Source organism: Bombina bombina, chromosome 5 (genome assembly GCF_027579735.1).
Source record: "Bombina bombina isolate aBomBom1 chromosome 5, aBomBom1.pri, whole genome shotgun sequence".
NCBI lineage: Eukaryota > Metazoa > Chordata > Amphibia > Anura > Bombinatoridae > Bombina > Bombina bombina.
The window spans coordinates 191,190,671-191,208,809 of NC_069503.1; the positions used below are offsets into that span (position 1 = coordinate 191,190,671).

The following is an 18,139-nucleotide window of genomic DNA, read 5'->3' on the forward strand; positions in this document are numbered from 1 at the left end:
CATGTGGCAACTCAACCCTTCTGCATTTTCAGGGTCTTTTAAGTGAAGTAGCTATTAATATATTGATAGACAATGTGTCTGCAATGTATATCAGAAAGACACTCTGAGTTCATTAACAAGTTCTGCAATGAGCATAGGGTTTTCTTCCAGATATATCAATACATTTTAGGCAAGGATTTAGGAAGCAGACTCTGTTATCAAGTTCTTCCTGGAGAGTGGGATCATAGCAAACAAGGTGTAATATCTGGGTAACTTGATTATCAATTTTAAAAGTCACTCTTTTCACTAAAAGTTATTTGGTAGATAAACTGAATGTGTAAAATAGGATTTTCAGCTAGTTTGTGTTCCACCATTTCCTTGTATAATTTTGCGTTCTTCACCTAATTCATAAAAACAAAGTACAACTCCTATCAGTTATAGACTATCTTCCAATACCTCACCTAGTTTTCCTCTGATATAATAGTAAGCAATCAGTCCTTATCGAACCAACTTTCTCCAACATTGGTGTGTCCGGTCCACGGCGTCATCCTTACTTGTGGGATATCTCTTCCCCAACAGGAAATGGCAAAGAGTCCCAGCAAAGCTGGCCATATAGTCCCTCCTAGGCTCCGCCCACCCCAGTCATTCTCTTTGCCGTTGCACAGGCAACATCTCCACGGAGATGGTTAAGAGTTTTTTGGTGTTTAAATGTAGTTTCTTCTGTTATGTGTGATCAGTCCACGGGTCATCATTACTTCTGGGATATAACTCCTCCCCAACAGGAAATGCAAGAGGATTCACCCAGCAGAGCTGCATATAGCTCCTCCCCTCTACGTCACTCCCAGTCATTCTCTTGCACCCAACGACTAGATAGGATGTGTGAGAGGACTATGGTGATTATACTTAGTTTTTATAACTTCAATCAAAAGTTTGTTATTTTACAATAGCACCGGAGCGTGTTATTGCCTCTCTGGCAGAGTTTGAAGAAGAATCTACCAGAGTTTTTACTATGATTTTAACCGGAGTAGTTAAGATCATATTGCTGTTTCTCGGCCATCTGAGGGAGGTAAAAGCTTCAGATCAGGGGACAGCGGGCAGATGAATCTGCATTGAGGTATGTAGCAGTTTTTATTTTCTGAATGGAATTGATGAGAAAATCCTGCCATACCGTTATAATGACATGTATGTATACTCTACACTTCAGTATTCTGGGGATGGTATTTCACCGGAATTACTCTGTTAAAAGTACATTAAACCTTTTAATAGGTATTTATTATGTTAAACGTTTTTGCTGGAATGTAGAATCGTTTGCATTTTCTGAGGTACTGAGTGAATAAATATTTGGGCATTATTTTTCCACTTGGCAGTTGCTTGTTTTAATTGTGACAGTTTCGTTTCTCTCTCACTGCTGTGTGTGAGGGGGAGGGGCCGTTTTTGGCGCTCTTTGCTACGCATCAAAAATTTCCAGTCAGTTTCTCTTGTATTTCCTGCATGATCCGGTTCATCTCTAACAGAACTCAGGGGTCTTCAAACTTCTTTGGAGGGAGGTAGATTCTCTCAGCAGAGCTGTGAGACTTATATATTGACTGTGATTAAAAACGTTGCTCTGTAATTTTTATGTTTCAAATTTAATTATTGTTACTTTACTAATGGGAACAAACCTTTGCTAAAAGTTGTGTTGTTTTTAAGGATTGATGCTATAACTGTCTTTCAGTTCATTATTTCAACTGTCATTTAATCGTTTAGTGCTTCCTTCAGGCACAGTACGTTTTTGTTAAATAAGATTGTAACCAAGTTGCAAGTTTATTGCTAGTGTGTTAAACATGTCTGATTCAGAGGAAGATATCTGTGTCATTTGTTCCAATGCCAAGGTGGAGCCCAATAGAAATTTATGTACTAACTGTATTGATGCTACTTTAAATAAAAGCCAATCTGTACAAATTGAACAAATTTCACCAAACAGCGAGGGGAGAGTTATGCCGACTAACTCGCCTCACGTGTCAGTACCTGCATCTCCCGCCCGGGAGGTGCGTGATATTATGGCGCCTAGTACATCTGGGCGGCCATTACAGATAACATTACAAGATATGGCTACTGTTATGACTGAAGTTTTGGCTAAATTACCAGAACTAAGAGGCAAGCGTGATCACTCTGGGGTGAGAACAGAGTGCGCTGATAATACTAGGGCCATGTCTGATACTGCGTCACAGCTTGCAGAGCATGAGGACGGAGAGCTTCATTCTGTGGGTGATGGTTCTGATCCAAACAGATTGGATTCAGATATTTCAAATTTTAAATTTAAATTGGAGAACCTCCGTGTATTACTAGGGGAGGTTTTAGCGGCTCTTAATGATTGTAACACTGTTGCAATACCAGAGAAATTGTGTAGGTTGGATAAATACTTTGCGGTACCGGCGAGTACTGACGTTTTTCCTATACCTAAGAGACTAACTGAAATTGTTACTAAGGAGTGGGATAGACCCGGTGTGCCGTTCTCACCCCCTCCAATATTTAGAAAGATGTTTCCAATAGACGCCACCACACGGGACTTATGGCAAACGGTCCCTAAGGTGGAGGGAGCAGTTTCTACTTTAGCTAAGCGTACCACTATTCCGGTGGAGGATAGCTGTGCTTTTTCAGATCCAATGGATAAAAAATTAGAGGGTTACCTTAAGAAAATGTTTGTTCAACAAGGTTTTATATTGCAACCCCTTGCATGCATCGCGCCGATTACGGCTGCGGCAGCATTTTGGATTGAGTCTCTGGAAGAGAACCTTAGTTCAGCTACGCTGGACGACATTACGGACAGGCTTAGAGTCCTTAAACTAGCTAATTCATTCATTTCGGAGGCCGTAGTACATTTAACCAAACTTACGGCTAAGAACTCAGGATTCGCCATTCAGGCACGTAGGGCGCTGTGGCTAAAATCCTGGTCAGCTGATGTAACTTCTAAGTCCAAATTACTTAATATACCTTTCAAGGGGCAAACTTTATTTGGGCCCGGTTTGAAAGAAATTATCGCTGACATTACAGGAGGTAAGGGCCACGCCCTGCCTCAAGACAAAGCCAAAGCTAAGGCTAGACAGTCTAATTTTCGTCCCTTTCGGAATTTCAAAGCAGGAGCAGCATCAACTTCCACTGCACCAAAACAGGAAGGAGCTGTTGCTCGTTACAGACAAGGCTGGAAACCTAACCAGTCCTGGAACAAGGGCAAGCAGGCCAGGAAACCTGCTGCTGCCCCAAAGACAGCACGAACCGAGGGCCCCCGATCCGGGACCGGATCTAGTGGGGGGCAGACTCTCTCTCTTCGCCCAGGCTTGGGCAAGAGATGTTCAGGATCCCTGGGCGCTAGAGATCATATCTCAGGGATACCTTCTAGACTTCAAATTCTCTCCCCCAAGAGGGAGATTTCATCTGTCAAGGTTGTCAACAAACCAGATAAAGAAAGAAGCGTTTCTACGCTGTGTACAAGATCTGTTATTAATGGGAGTGATCCATCCGGTTCCGCGGTCGGAACAAGGACAAGGGTTTTACTCAAACCTGTTTGTGGTTCCCAAAAAAGAGGGAACTTTCAGGCCAATCTTGGATTTAAAGATCCTAAACAAATTCCTAAGAGTTCCATCGTTCAAAATGGAAACTATTCGGACAATCTTACCCATGATCCAAAAGGGTCAGTACATGACCACAGTGGATTTAAAGGATGCTTACCTTCACATACCGATTCACAAAGATCATTACCGGTATCTAAGGTTTGCCTTCTTAGACAGGCATTACCAGTTTGTAGCTCTTCCATTCGGATTGGCTACGGCTCCAAGAATCTTCACAAAGGTTCTGGGTGCCCTTCTGGCGGTACTAAGACCGCGAGGAATTTCGGTAGCTCCGTACCTAGACGACATTCTGATACAAGCTTCAAGCTTTCAAACTGCCAAGTCTCATACAGAGTTAGTTCTGGCATTTCTAAGGTCGCATGGATGGAAAGTGAACGAAAAGAAGAGTTCTCTTTTTCCTCTCACAAGAGTTCCATTCTTGGGGACTCTTATAGATTCTGTAGAAATGAAGATTTATCTGACAGAAGACAGATTAACAAAGCTTCTAAATGCATGCCGTGTCCTTCATTCCATTCAACTCCCGTCAGTAGCTCAATGCATGGAGGTGATCGGCTTAATGGTAGCAGCAATGGACATAGTACCCTTTGCACGTCTACATCTCAGACCGCTGCAATTGTGCATGCTGAGTCAGTGGAATGGGGATTACTCAGACTTGTCCCCTACTCTGAATCTGGATCAAGAGACCAGAAACTCTCTTCTATGGTGGCTTTCTCGGCCACATCTGTCCAGGGGGATGCCATTCAGCAGGCCGGACTGGACAATTGTAACAACAGACGCCAGCCTACTTGGTTGGGGCGCTGTCTGGAATTCTCTGAAGGCTCAGGGACAATGGAATCAGGAGGAAAGTCTCCTGCCAATAAACATTCTGGAATTAAGAGCAGTTCTCCATGCCCTTCTGGCTTGGCCCCAGTTAAAAACTCGGGGGTTCATCAGGTTTCAGTCGGACAACATCACGACTGTAGCTTACATCAACCATCAAGGAGGGACAAGAAGCTCCCTAGCAATGATGGAAGTATCAAAGATAATTCGCTGGGCAGAGTCTCACTCTTGCCACCTGTCAGCAATCCACATCCCGGGAGTGGAGAACTGGGAGGCGGATTTCTTGAGTCGCCAGACTTTTCATCCGGGGGAGTGGGAACTTCATCTGGAGGTCTTTGCCCAAATACTTCGACGTTGGGGCAAACCAGAGATAGATCTCATGGCGTCTCGCCAGAACGCCAAACTTCCTCGCTACGGGTCCAGATCCAGGGATCCGGGAGCGGTTCTGATAGATGCTTTGACAGCACCTTGGAACTTCGGGATGGCTTATGTGTTTCCACCCTTCCCGCTGCTTCCTCGATTGATTGCCAAAATCAAACAGGAGAGAGCATCAGTGATTCTAATAGCGCCTGCATGGCCACGCAGGACTTGGTATGCAGATCTAGTGGACATGTCATCCTGTCCGCCTTGGTCTCTACCTCTAAGACAGGACCTTCTGATACAGGGTCCATTCAAACATCAAAATCTAACTTCTCTGAAGCTGACTGCTTGGAAATTGAACGCTTGATTTTATCAAAACGTGGTTTTTCTGAGTCGGTTATTGATACCCTGATACAGGCTAGGAAGCCTGTTACCAGAAGGATTTACCATAAGATATGGCGTAAATACCTATACTGGTGCGAATCCAAAGGTTACTCCTGGAGTAAGGTTAGGATTCCTAGGATATTGTCCTTTCTACAAGAAGGTTTAGAAAAGGGTTTATCGGCTAGCTCATTAAAGGGACAGATCTCAGCTCTGTCCATCTTGTTACACAGGCGTCTGTCAGAAAATCCAGACGTCCAGGCCTTTTGTCAGGCTTTAGCTAGGATCAAGCCTGTGTTTAAAACTGTTGCTCCGCCATGGAGTTTAAACTTAGTTCTTAACGTTTTACAGGGTGTTCCGTTTGAACCCCTTCATTCCATTGATATAAAATTGTTATCTTGGAAAGTTCTGTTTTTAATGGCTATTTCCTCGGCTCGAAGAGTCTCTGAGTTATCAGCCTTACATTGTGATTCTCCTTATCTGATTTTTCACTCAGACAAGGTAGTTCTGCGTACTAAACCTGGGTTCTTACCTAAGGTAGTCACTAACAGGAATATCAATCAAGAGATTGTTGTTCCATCCTTGTGTCCAAATCCTTCTTCAAAGAAGGAACGTCTTCTACACAATCTGGATGTAGTTCGTGCCCTCAAGTTCTACTTGCAGGCAACTAAGGATTTTCGACAAACGTCTTCCCTGTTTGTCGTGTACTCTGGTCAGAGGAGAGGTCATAAGGCTTCGGCTACCTCTCTCTCCTTCTGGCTTCGTAGCATAATTCGTTTAGCCTATGAGACTGCTGGACAGCAGCCTCCTGAAAGAATTACAGCTCATTCTACTAGAGCTGTGGCTTCCACTTGGGCCTTTAAGAATGAGGCCTCTGTTGAACAGATTTGCAAGGCTGCAACTTGGTCTTCGCTTCATACTTTTTCCAAATTTTACAAATTTGACACTTTTGCTTCTTCGGAGGCTATTTTTGGGAGAAAGGTTCTTCAGGCAGTGGTTCCTTCTGTATAATGAGCCTGCCTATCCCTCCCGTCATCCGTGTACTTTTGCTTTGGTATTGGTATCCCAGAAGTAATGATGACCCGTGGACTGATCACACATAACAGAAGAAAACATAATTTATGCTTACCTGATAAATTCCTTTCTTCTGTTGTGTGATCAGTCCACGGCCCGCCCTGTTTTAAGGCAGGTAAATATCTTTTAAATTATACTCCAGTCACCACTTCACCCTTGGTTTCTCCTTTCTCGTTGATTCTTGGTCGAATGACTGGGAGTGACGTAGAGGGGAGGAGCTATATGCAGCTCTGCTGGGTGAATCCTCTTGCATTTCCTGTTGGGGAGGAGTTATATCCCAGAAGTAATGATGACCCGTGGACTGATCACACAACAGAAGAAAGGAATTTATCAGGTAAGCATAAATTATGTTTTTCTCCAACATAGGTGTGTCCGGTCCACGGCGTCATCCTTACTTGTGGGATATTCTCTTCCCCAACAGGAAATGGCAAAGAGCCCAGCAAAGCTGGTCACATGATCCCTCCTAGGCTCCGCCTACCCCAGTCATTCTCTTTGCCGTTGTACAGGCAACATCTCCACGGAGATGGCTTAGAGTTTTTTAGTGTTTAACTGTAGTTTTTATTATTCAATCAAGAGTTTGTTATTTTAAAATAGTGCTGGTATGTACTATTTACTCAGAAACAGAAAAGAGATGAAGATTTCTGTTTGTATGAGGAAAATGATTTTAGCAACCGTCACTAAAATCCATGGCTGTTCCACACAGGACTGTTGAGAGCAATTAACTTCAGTTGGGGGAACAGTGAGCAGTCTCTTGCTGCTTGAGGTATGACACATTCTAACAAGACGATGTAATGCTGGAAGCTGTCATTTTCCCTATGGGATCCGGTAAGCCATGTTTATTAAGATAGTAAATAAGGGCTTCACAAGGGCTTATTAAGACTGTAGACTTTTTCTGGGCTAAATCGATTCATTATTAACACATATTTAGCCTTGAGGAATCATTTAATCTGGGTATTTTGATAAGATTATATCGGCAGGCACTGTTTTAGACACCTTATTCTTTAGGGGCTTTCCCAAATCATAGGCAGAGCCTCATTTTCGCGCCGGTGTTGCGCACTTGTTTTTGAGAGGCATGACATGCAGTCGCATGTGTGAGGAGCTCTGATACCTAGAAAAGACTTTCTGAAGGCGTCATTTGGTATCGTATTCCCCTTTGGGCTTGGTTGGGTCTCAGCAAAGCAGATACCAGGGACTGTAAAGGGGTTAAAGTTAAAAACGGCTCCGGTTCCGTTATTTTAATGGTTAAAGCTTCCAAATTTGGTGTGCAATACTTTTAAGGCTTTAAGACACTGTGGTGAAATTTTGGTGAATTTTGAACAATTCCTTCATATTTTTTCGCAATTGCAGTAATAAAGTGTGTTCAGTTTAAAATTTAAAGTGACAGTAACGGTTTTATTTTAAAACGTTTTTTGTACTTTGTTATCAAGTTTATGCCTGTTTAACATGTCTGAACTACCAGATAGACTGTGTTCTGAATGTGGGGAAGCCAGAGTTCCTTCTCATTTAAATAAATGTGATTTATGTGACAATGACAATGATGCCCAAGATGATTCCTCAAGTGAGGGGAGTAAGCATGGTACTGCATCATTCCCTCCTTCGTCTACACGAGTCTTGCCCACTCAGGAGGCCCCTAGTACATCTAGCGCGCCAATACTCCTTACTATGCAACAATTAACGGCTGTAATGGATAATTCTGTCAAAAACATTTTAGCCAAAATGAACACTTATCAGCGTAAGCGCGACTGCTCTGTTTTAGATACTGAAGAGCATGACGACGCTGATAATAATGGTTCTGAAGGGCCCCTAAACCAGTCTGATGGGGCCAGGGAGGTTTTGTCTGAGGGAGAAATTACTGATTCAGGGAACATTTCTCAACAAGCTGAACCTGATGTGATTACGTTTAAATTTAAGTTGGAACATCTCCGCATTCTGCTTAAGGAGGTATTATCCACTCTGGATGATTGTGACAAGTTGGTTATCCCAGAGAAACTATGTAAAATGGACAAGTTCCTAGAGGTCCCGGGGCTCCCAGAAGCTTTTCCTATACCCAAGCGGGTGGCGGACATTGTAAATAAAGAATGGGAAAGGCCCGGTATTCCTTTCGTCCCTCCCCCCATATTTAAAAAATTGTTTCCTATGGTCGACCCCAGAAAGGACTTATGGCAGACAGTCCCCAAGGTCGAGGGAGCGGTTTCCACCTTAAACAAACGCACCACTATACCCATAGAAGATAGTTGCGCTTTCAAAGATCCTATGGATAAAAAATTAGAAGGTTTACTTAAAAAGATGTTTGTTCAGCAGGGTTACCTTCTACAACCAATTTCATGCATTGTCCCTGTCGCTACAGCCGCGTGTTTCTGGTTCGATGAGCTGGTAAAGGCGGTCGATAATGATTCTCCTCCTTATGAGGAGATTATGGACAGAATCAATGCTCTCAAATTGGCTAATTCTTTCACCTTAGACGCCACTTTGCAATTGGCTAGGTTAGCGGCTAAGAATTCTGGGTTTGCTATTGTGGCGCGCAGAGCGCTTTGGTTGAAATCTTGGTCAGCTGATGCGTCTTCCAAGAACAAGCTACTTAACATTCCTTTCAAGGGGAAAACGCTGTTTGGCCCTGACTTGAAAGAGATTATCTCTGATATCACTGGGGGTAAGGGCCACGCCCTTCCTCAGGATCGGCCTTTCAAGGCCAAAAATAAACCTAATTTTCGTCCCTTTCGTAGAAACGGACCAGCCCAAAGTGCTACGTCCTCTAAGCAAGAGGGTAATACTTCTCAAGCCAAGCCAGCTTGGAGACCAATGCAAGGCTGGAACAAGGGTAAGCAGGCCAAGAAACCTGCCACTGCTACCAAGACAGCATGAAATGTTGGCCCCCGATCCGGGACCGGATCTGGTGGGGGGCAGACTCTCTCTCTTCGCTCAGGCTTGGGCAAGAGATGTTCTGGATCCTTGGGCGCTAGAAATAGTCTCCCAAGGTTATTTTCTGGAGTTCAAGGGGCTTCCCCCAAGGGGGAGGTTCCACAGGTCTCAGTTGTCTTCAGACCACATAAAAAGACAGGCATTCTTACATTGTGTAGAAGACCTGTTAAAAATGGGAGTGATTCATCCTGTTCCATTAGAAGAACAAGGGATGGGGTTCTACTCCAATCTGTTCATAGTTCCCAAAAAAGAGGGAACGTTCAGACCAATCTTAGATCTCAAGATCTTGAACAAGTTTCTCAAGGTTCCATCGTTCAAGATGGAAACCATTCGAACAATTCTTCCTTCCATCCAGGAAGGTCAATTCATGACCACGGTGGATTTAAAGGATGCGTATCTACATATTCCTATCCACAAGGAACATCATCGGTTCCTAAGGTTCGCATTCCTGGACAAGCATTACCAGTTCGTGGCGCTTCCTTTCGGATTAGCCACTGCGCCAAGGATTTTCACAAAGGTACTAGGGTCCCTTCTAGCTGTGCTAAGACCAAGGGGCATTGCCGTAGTACCTTACTTGGACGACATTCTGATTCAAGCGTCGTCCCTTCCTCAAGCAAAGGCTCACACGGACATTGTCCTGGCCTTTCTCAGATCTCACGGATGGAAAGTGAACGTGGAAAAGAGTTCTCTATCTCCGTCAACAAGGGTTCCCTTCTTGGGAACAATAATAGACTCCTTAGAAATGAGGATTTTTCTGACAGAAGCCAGAAAAACAAAACTTCTAGACTCTTGTCGGATACTTCATTCCGTTCCTCTTCCTTCCATAGCGCAGTGCATGGAAGTGATAGGTTTGATGGTAGCGGCAATGGACATAGTTCCTTTTGCGCGCATTCATCTAAGACCATTACAACTGTGCATGCTCAGTCAGTGGAATGGGGACTATACAGACTTGTCTCCGAAGATACAAGTAGATCAGAGGACCAGAGACTCACTCCGTTGGTGGCTGTCCCTGGACAACCTGTCACAAGGGATGACCTTCCGCAGACCAGAGTGGGTCATCGTCACGACCGACGCCAGTCTGATGGGCTGGGGCGCGGTCTGGGGATCCCTGAAAGCTCAGGGTCTTTGGTCTCGGGAAGAATCTCTTCTACCGATAAATATTCTGGAACTGAGAGCGATATTCAATGCTCTCAAAGCTTGGCCTCAGCTAGCGAGGGCCAAGTTCATACGGTTTCAATCAGACAACATGACAACTGTTGCGTACATCAACCATCAGGGAGGAACAAGGAGTTCCCTAGCGATGGAAGAAGTGACCAAAATCATTCTATGGGCGGAGTCTCACTCCTGCCACCTGTCTGCTATCCACATCCCAGGAGTGGAAAATTGGGAAGCGGATTTTCTGAGTCGTCAGACATTGCATCCGGGGGAGTGGGAACTCCATCCGGAAATCTTTGCCCAAGTCACTCAACTGTGGGGCATTCCAGACATGGATCTGATGGCCTCTCGTCAGAACTTCAAAGTTCCTTGCTACGGGTCCAGATCCAGGGATCCCAAGGCGGCTCTAGTGGATGCACTAGTAGCACCTTGGACCTTCAAACTAGCTTATGTGTTCCCGCCGTTTCCTCTCATCCCCAGGCTGGTAGCCAGGATCAATCAGGAGAGGGCGTCGGTGATCTTGATAGCTCCTGCGTGGCCACGCAGGACTTGGTATGCAGATCTGGTGAATATGTCATCGGCTCCACCATGGAAGCTACCTTTGAGACGAGACCTTCTTGTTCAGGGTCCGTTCGAACATCCGAATCTGGTCTCACTCCAGCTGACTGCTTGGAGATTGAACGCTTGATCTTATCGAAGCGAGGGTTCTCAGATTCTGTTATCGATACTCTTGTTCAGGCCAGAAAGCCTGTAACTAGAAAGATTTACCACAAAATTTGGAAAAAATATATCTGTTGGTGTGAATCTAAAGGATTCCCTTGGGACAAGGTTAAGATTCCTAAGATTCTATCCTTCCTTCAAGAAGGATTGGAAAAAGGATTATCTGCAAGTTCCCTGAAGGGACAGATTTCTGCCTTGTCTGTGTTACTTCACAAAAAGCTGGCAGCTGTGCCAGATGTTCAAGCCTTTGTTCAGGCTCTGGTCAGAATCAAGCCTGTTTACAAACCTTTGACTCCTCCTTGGAGTCTCAACTTAGTTCTTTCAGTTCTTCAGGGGGTTCCGTTTGAACCCTTACATTCCGTTGATATTAAGTTATTATCTTGGAAAGTTTTGTTTTTGGTTGCAATTTCTTCTGCTCGAAGAGTTTCAGAATTATCTGCTCTGCAGTGTTCTCCTCCTTATCTGGTGTTCCATGCAGATAAGGTGGTTTTACGTACTAAACCTGGTTTTCTTCCAAAAGTTGTTTCTAACAAAAACATTAACCAGGAGATTATCGTACCTTCTCTGTGTCCGAAACCAGTTTCGAAGAAGGAACGTTTGTTGCACAATTTGGATGTTGTTCGCGCTCTAAAATTCTATTTAGATGCTACAAAGGATTTTAGACAAACATCTTCCTTGTTTGTTGTTTATTCTGGTAAAAGGAGAGGTCAAAAAGCAACTTCTACCTCTCTCTCTTTTTGGATTAAAAGCATCATCAGATTGGCTTACGAGACTGCCGGACGGCAGCCTCCCGAAAGAATCACAGCTCATTCCACTAGGGCTGTGGCTTCCACATGGGCCTTCAAGAACGAGGCTTCTGTTGATCAGATATGTAGGGCAGCGACTTGGTCTTCACTGCACACTTTTACCAAATTTTACAAGTTTGATACTTTTGCTTCTTCTGAGGCTATTTTTGGGAGAAAGGTTTTGCAAGCCGTGGTGCCTTCCATTTAGGTGACCTGATTTGCTCCCTCCCTTCATCCGTGTCCTAAAGCTTTGGTATTGGTTCCCACAAGTAAGGATGACGCCGTGGACCGGACACACCTATGTTGGAGAAAACATAATTTATGTTTACCTGATAAATTACTTTCTCCAACGGTGTGTCCGGTCCACGGCCCGCCCTGGTTTTTTAATCAGGTCTGATATTTTATTTTCTTTAACTACAGTCACCACGGTATCATATGGTTTCTCCTATGCAAATATTCCTCCTTAACGTCGGTCGAATGACTGGGGTAGGCGGAGCCTAGGAGGGATCATGTGACCAGCTTTGCTGGGCTCTTTGCCATTTCCTGTTGGGGAAGAGAATATCCCACAAGTAAGGATGACGCCGTGGACCGGACACACCGTTGGAGAAAGTAATTTATCAGGTAAACATAAATTCTGTTTTTATTCTTCTATCAAGTGTTTGTTATTTTAAAATAGTGCTGGTATGTACTATTTACTCTGAAACAGAAAAGGATGAAGATTTCTGTTTGTGAGAGGAAGATGATTTTAGCAGACAGTAACTAAAATCGATTGCTGTTTCCACATAGGACTGTTGAGATGAAGTAACTTCAGTTGGGGGAAACAGTTAGCAGACTTTTCTGCTTAAGGTATGACTAGCCATATTTCTAACAAGACCATGTAATGCTGGAAGGCTGTCATTTCCCCTAATGGGGACCGGTAAGCCATTTTCTTAGTCAAACAAACAGAATAAAGGGCTTAATATGGGCTAAAAACCTGGCAGACATTTTTATGGGCTAAATCGATTGCTTTATTTGGGCATTTTATTCATATTTATGCTGGCAATTCGCATTTATAAACTTGGGGAACGTTTATTAAACGGCAGGCACTATGTTACACACCTTTTCCAGTCAGGGGGCCTTCCTAGTTGTAGACTGAGCCTCATTTTCGCGCCATTACTGCGCAGTTGTTTTTTGAGAGCAGGGCATGCAGATGCATGTGTGAGGATCTGAAATTTGCTGGAAAAGCTTCTAGAAGGCGTCAATTGGTATCGTATTCCCCTCTGGGCTTGGTTGGGTCTCAGCAAAGGCTATAGCTGGGACTGTATAGGGGTTAAATTTGTAAACGGCTCCGGTTATTTTAAGGGTTAAAGCTCTGAAATTTGGTGTGCAATACTCTTAATGCTTTAAGACACTGTGGTGAAATTTTGGTAATTTTTGAACAATTCCTTCATACTTTTTCACATATTCAGTAATAAAGTGTTTTCTGTTTAAAATTTAAAGAGACAGTAACGGTTTTGTTTTAAAACGTTTTTTGTGCTTTGTTGACAAGTTTAAGCCTGTTTAACATGTCTGTGCCTTCGGATAAGCTATGTTCTATATGTATGAAAGCCAATGTGACTCCCCATTTAAATTTATGTGATAATTGTGCCATAGCGTCCAAACAAAATAAGGACAGTACTGACACAGATAATGAAATTGCCCAAGATGATTCCTCAGATGAGGGGAGTAAACATGATACTACATCATCTCCTACTGTGTCTACACCAGTTTTGCCCACACAGCATGCCCCTAGTACATCTAGTGCGCCAATGCTTATTACCATGCAACAATTAACGGCTGTAATGGATAACTCCATAGCAAATATTTGATCCAAAATGCCTACTTATCAGAGAAAGCGCGATTGCTTTGTTTTAAACACTGAAGAGCAGGAGGGCGCTGATGATGATTGTTCTGTCATACCCTCACACCAATCTGAAGGGGCCATGAGGGAGGTTTTGTCAGATGGAGAAATTTCAGATTCAGGAAAAATTTCTCAACAAGCTGAACCTGATGTTGTGACATTTAAATTTAAATTAGAACATCTCCGCGCACTGCTTAAGGAGGTGTTATCTACTCTGGATGATTGTGACAACTTGGTCATTCCAGAGAAATTATGCAAGATGGACAAGTTCCTAGAGGTTCCGGTGCACCCAGACGCTTTTCCTATACCCAAGCGGGTGGCGGACATAGTAAATAAGGAGTGGGAAAAGCCCGGCATACCTTTTGTTCCCCCCCCCTATATTTAAGAAATTATTTCCTATGGTCGACCCCAGAAAGGACTTATGGCAGACCCTCCCTAAGGTCGAGGGGGCAGTTTCTACTCTAAACAAACGCACTACTATTCCTATCGAAGATAGTTGTGCTTTCAAAGATCCTATGGATAAAAAATTGGAGGGTTTGCTTAAAAAGATTTTTGTACAGCAAGGTTACCTTCTACAACCCATTTCGTGCATTGTTCCTGTCACTACAGCAGCGTGGTTCTGGTTCGAGGAACTAGAAAACTCGCTTAGTAGAGAGACTCCATATGAGGAGGTTATGGACAGAGTTCACGCACTTAAGTTGGCTAACTCTTTTATTTTAGATGCCGCTTTGCAATTAGCTAGATTAGCGGCGAAAAATTCAGGGTTTGCTATTGTGGCGCGCAGAGCGCTTTGGCTAAAGTCTTGGTCAGCGGATGTGTCATCCAAGACAAAATTGCTTAACATCCCTTTCAAAGGTAAAACTCTATTTGGACCAGAATTGAAAGAGATTATTTCAGACATCACTGGGGGAAAGGGCCACGCCCTTCCACAAGATAGGTCTTTCAAGGCCAAAAATAAGTCTAATTTTCGTTACTTTCGCAATTTCAGGAACGGTCCGGCCTCTAATTCTGCATCCTCTAAGCAAGAGGGTAATACCTCACAACCCAAACCAGCCTGGAAACCAATGCAAGGCTGGAACAAGGGTAAGCAGGCCAAGAAGCCTGCCGCTGCTAACAAAACAGCATGAAGGAGTAGCCCCCGATCCGGGACTGGATCTAGTGGGGGGCAGACTCTCTCTCTTTGCTCAGGCTTGGGCAAGAGATGTTCAGGATCCCTGGGCGCTAGAAATAGTTTCTCAGGGTTATCTCCTGGAATTCAGGGAACTACCCCCAATGGGAAGGTTCCACATGTCTCACTTATCCTCAAACCAAATAAAGAGACAGGCGTTCTTACATTGTGTAGAAGACCTGTTAAAGATGGGAGTGATACACCCAGTTCCAATAAAGGAACAAGGAATGGGATTTTATTCCAATCTGTTCGTAGTTCCCAAAAAAGAGGGAACTTTCAGACCAATTTTGGATTTGAAGATGGAAACCATTCGAACAATTCTACCCACTATCCAGGAAAGTCAATTTATGACTACCGTGGATCTAAAGGATGCGTACCTACATATTCCTATCCACAAAGAACATCATCAGTTCCTAAGGTTCGCTTTTCTGGACAAGCATTACCAGTTTGTGGCCCTCCCATTCGGGTTAGCCACTGCTCCAAGGATTTTCACAAAGGTACTAGGGTCCCTTCTAGCGGTTCTAAGACCGAGGGGCATTGCAGTAGTACCTTACTTGGACGACATTCTAATACAAGCGTCGTCCCTGTCAAAAGCAAAGGCTCATACAGACATCGTTCTGGCCTTTCTCAGATCACACGGATGGAAGGTGAACATAGAAAAAAGTTCTCTGTCTCCGTCGACAAGAGTTCCCTTCTTGGGAACAATAATAGATTCCTTAGAAATGAGGATTTTTCTGACAGAGGTCAGAAAGTCAAAACTTCTAAGCTCTTGTCAAGTTCTTCATTCTGTTCCTCGTCCTTCCATAGCGCAGTGCATGGAAGTAGCAGGGTTGATGGTTGCAGCAATGGACATAGTTCCTTTTGCACAAATTCATCTAAGACCATTACAACTGTGCATGCTCAAACAGTGGAATGGGGACTATACAGACTTGTCTCCAATGATTCAAGTAGATCAGAAGACCAGAGATTCACTCCGTTGGTGGCTGACCCTGGACCATCTGTCCTAGGGAATGAGCTTCCGCAGACCAGAGTGGGTCATTGTCACGACCGACGCAAGTCTAGTGGGCTGGGGCGCGGTCTGGGAATCCCTGAAAGCTCAGGGTCTATGGTCTCGGGAAGAGTCTCTTCTCCCGATAAACATTCTGGAACTGAGAGCGATATTCAATGCTCTCAGGGCTTGGCCTCAACTAGCAAAGGCCAGATTCATAAGGTTCCAATCAGACAACATGACGACCGTTGCGTATATCAATCATCAGGGGGGAACAAGGAGTTCCCTGGCGATGAAAGAAGTGACCAAAATAATTCAATGGGCGGAGGATCACTCCTGCCACCTGTCTGCGATCCACATCCCAGGTGTGGAAAACTGGGAGGCGGATTTTCTGAGTCGTCAGACATTCCATCCGGGGGAGTGGGAACTCCATCCGGAGATCTTTGCCCAAATAACTCAATTATGGGGCATTCCAGACATGGATCTGATGGCGTCTCGTCAGAACTTCAAGGTTCCTTGCTACGGGTCCAGATCCAGGGATCCCAAGGCGACTCTAGTAGATGCACTAGTAGCACCTTGGACCTTCAACCTAGCTTATGTATTTCCACCGTTTCCTCTCATTCCCAGGCTGGTAGCCAGGATCAATCAGGAGAGGGCCTCTGTGATCTTGATAGCTCCTGCGTTGCCACACAGGACTTGGTATGCAGACCTGGTGAATATGTCATCGGTTCCACCATGGAAGCTACCTTTGAGACAGGACCTTCTTGTTCAAGGTCCATTCGAACATCCAAATCTGGTCTCCCTCCAGCTGACGGCTTGGAGATTGAACGCTTGATTCTATCGAAGCGTGGGTTTTCAGATTCTGTGATAGATACTCTGGTTCAGGCCAGAAAACCGGTAACTAGAAAGATTTACCATAAAATATGGAAAAGATATATCTGTTGGTGTGAATCCAAAGGATTCCCATGGAATAAGATCAAAATTCCTAAGATTCTCTCCTTTCTACAAGAAGGTCTGGAGAAAGGATTATCTGCAAGTTCTCTAAAGGGACAGATCTCTGCTTTATCTGTCTTACTACACAAAAGACTGGCAGCTGTGCCAGATGTTCAAGCATTTGTTCAGGCTCTGGTTAGGATCAAGCCTGTTTACAGACCTTTGACTCCTCCCTGGAGTCTAAATCTAGTTCTTTCAGTTCTTCAAGGGGTTCTGTTTGAACCTTTACATTCCATAGATATTAAGTTACTATCTTGGAAAGTTTTGTTTTTGGTTGCAATTTCTTCTGCTAGAAGAGTTTCAGAGTTATCTGCTCTGCAGTGTTCTCCGCCCTATCTGGTGTTCCATGCAGATAAGGTGGTTTTGCGTACTAAGCCTGGTTTTCTTCCTAAGGTTGTTTCTAACAAAAATATTAACCAGGAGATAGTTGTACCTTCTTTATGTCCGAATCCAGTTTCAAAGAAGGAACGTTTGTTACACAATTTGGACGTAGTCCGTGCTCTAAAATTCTATTTAGAGGCTACAAAAGATTTCAGACAAACATCTTCCTTGTTTGTTGTTTATTCTGGTAAAAGGAGAGGTCAAAAAGCGACTTCTACCTCTCTTTCTTTTTGGCTTAAAAGCATCATCCGATTGGCTTATGAGACTGCCGGACGGCAGCCTCCTGAAAGAATCACAGCTCACTCCACTAGGGCTGTGGCTTCCACATGGGCCTTCAAGAACGAGGCTTCTGTTGACCAGATATGTAAGGCAGCGACTTGGTCTTCACTGCACACTTTTGCCAAATTTTACAAATTTGATACTTTTGCTTCTTCGGAGGCTATTTTTGGGAGAAAGGTTTTGCAAGCTGTGGTGCCTTTTGTTTAGGTAACCTGATTTGCTCCCTCCCTTCATCCGTGTCCTAAAGCTTTGGTATTGGTTCCCACAAGTAAGGATGACGCCGTGGACCGGACACACCAATGTTGGAGAAAACAGAATTTATGCTTACCTGATAAATTACTTTCTCCAACGGTGTGTCCGGTCCACGGCCCGCCCTGGTTTTTTTTAATCAGGTCTGATGAATTATTTTCTCTAACTACAGTCACCACGGTACCATATGGTTTCTCCTATATATATTTCCTCCTGTCCGTCGGTCGAATGACTGGGGTGGGCGGAGCCTAGGAGGGACTATATGGCCAGCTTTGCTGGGACTCTTTGCCATTTCCTGTTGGGGAAGAGATATCCCACAAGTAAGGATGACGCCGTGGACCGGACACACCGTTGGAGAAAGTAATTTATCAGGTAAGCATAAATTCTGTTTTCTGCCTGAAG

General features: G+C 44.1%; 1 protein-coding gene across 7 annotated transcripts in view; it reads left to right on the forward strand.

The window, feature by feature from the left end:
- RBM33 (RNA binding motif protein 33) overlaps positions 1-18,139 on the forward strand; it is a 559,965-nt gene that overhangs the window by 500,626 nt on the left and 41,200 nt on the right. The gene's annotated exons all lie outside the window — the stretch shown is intronic.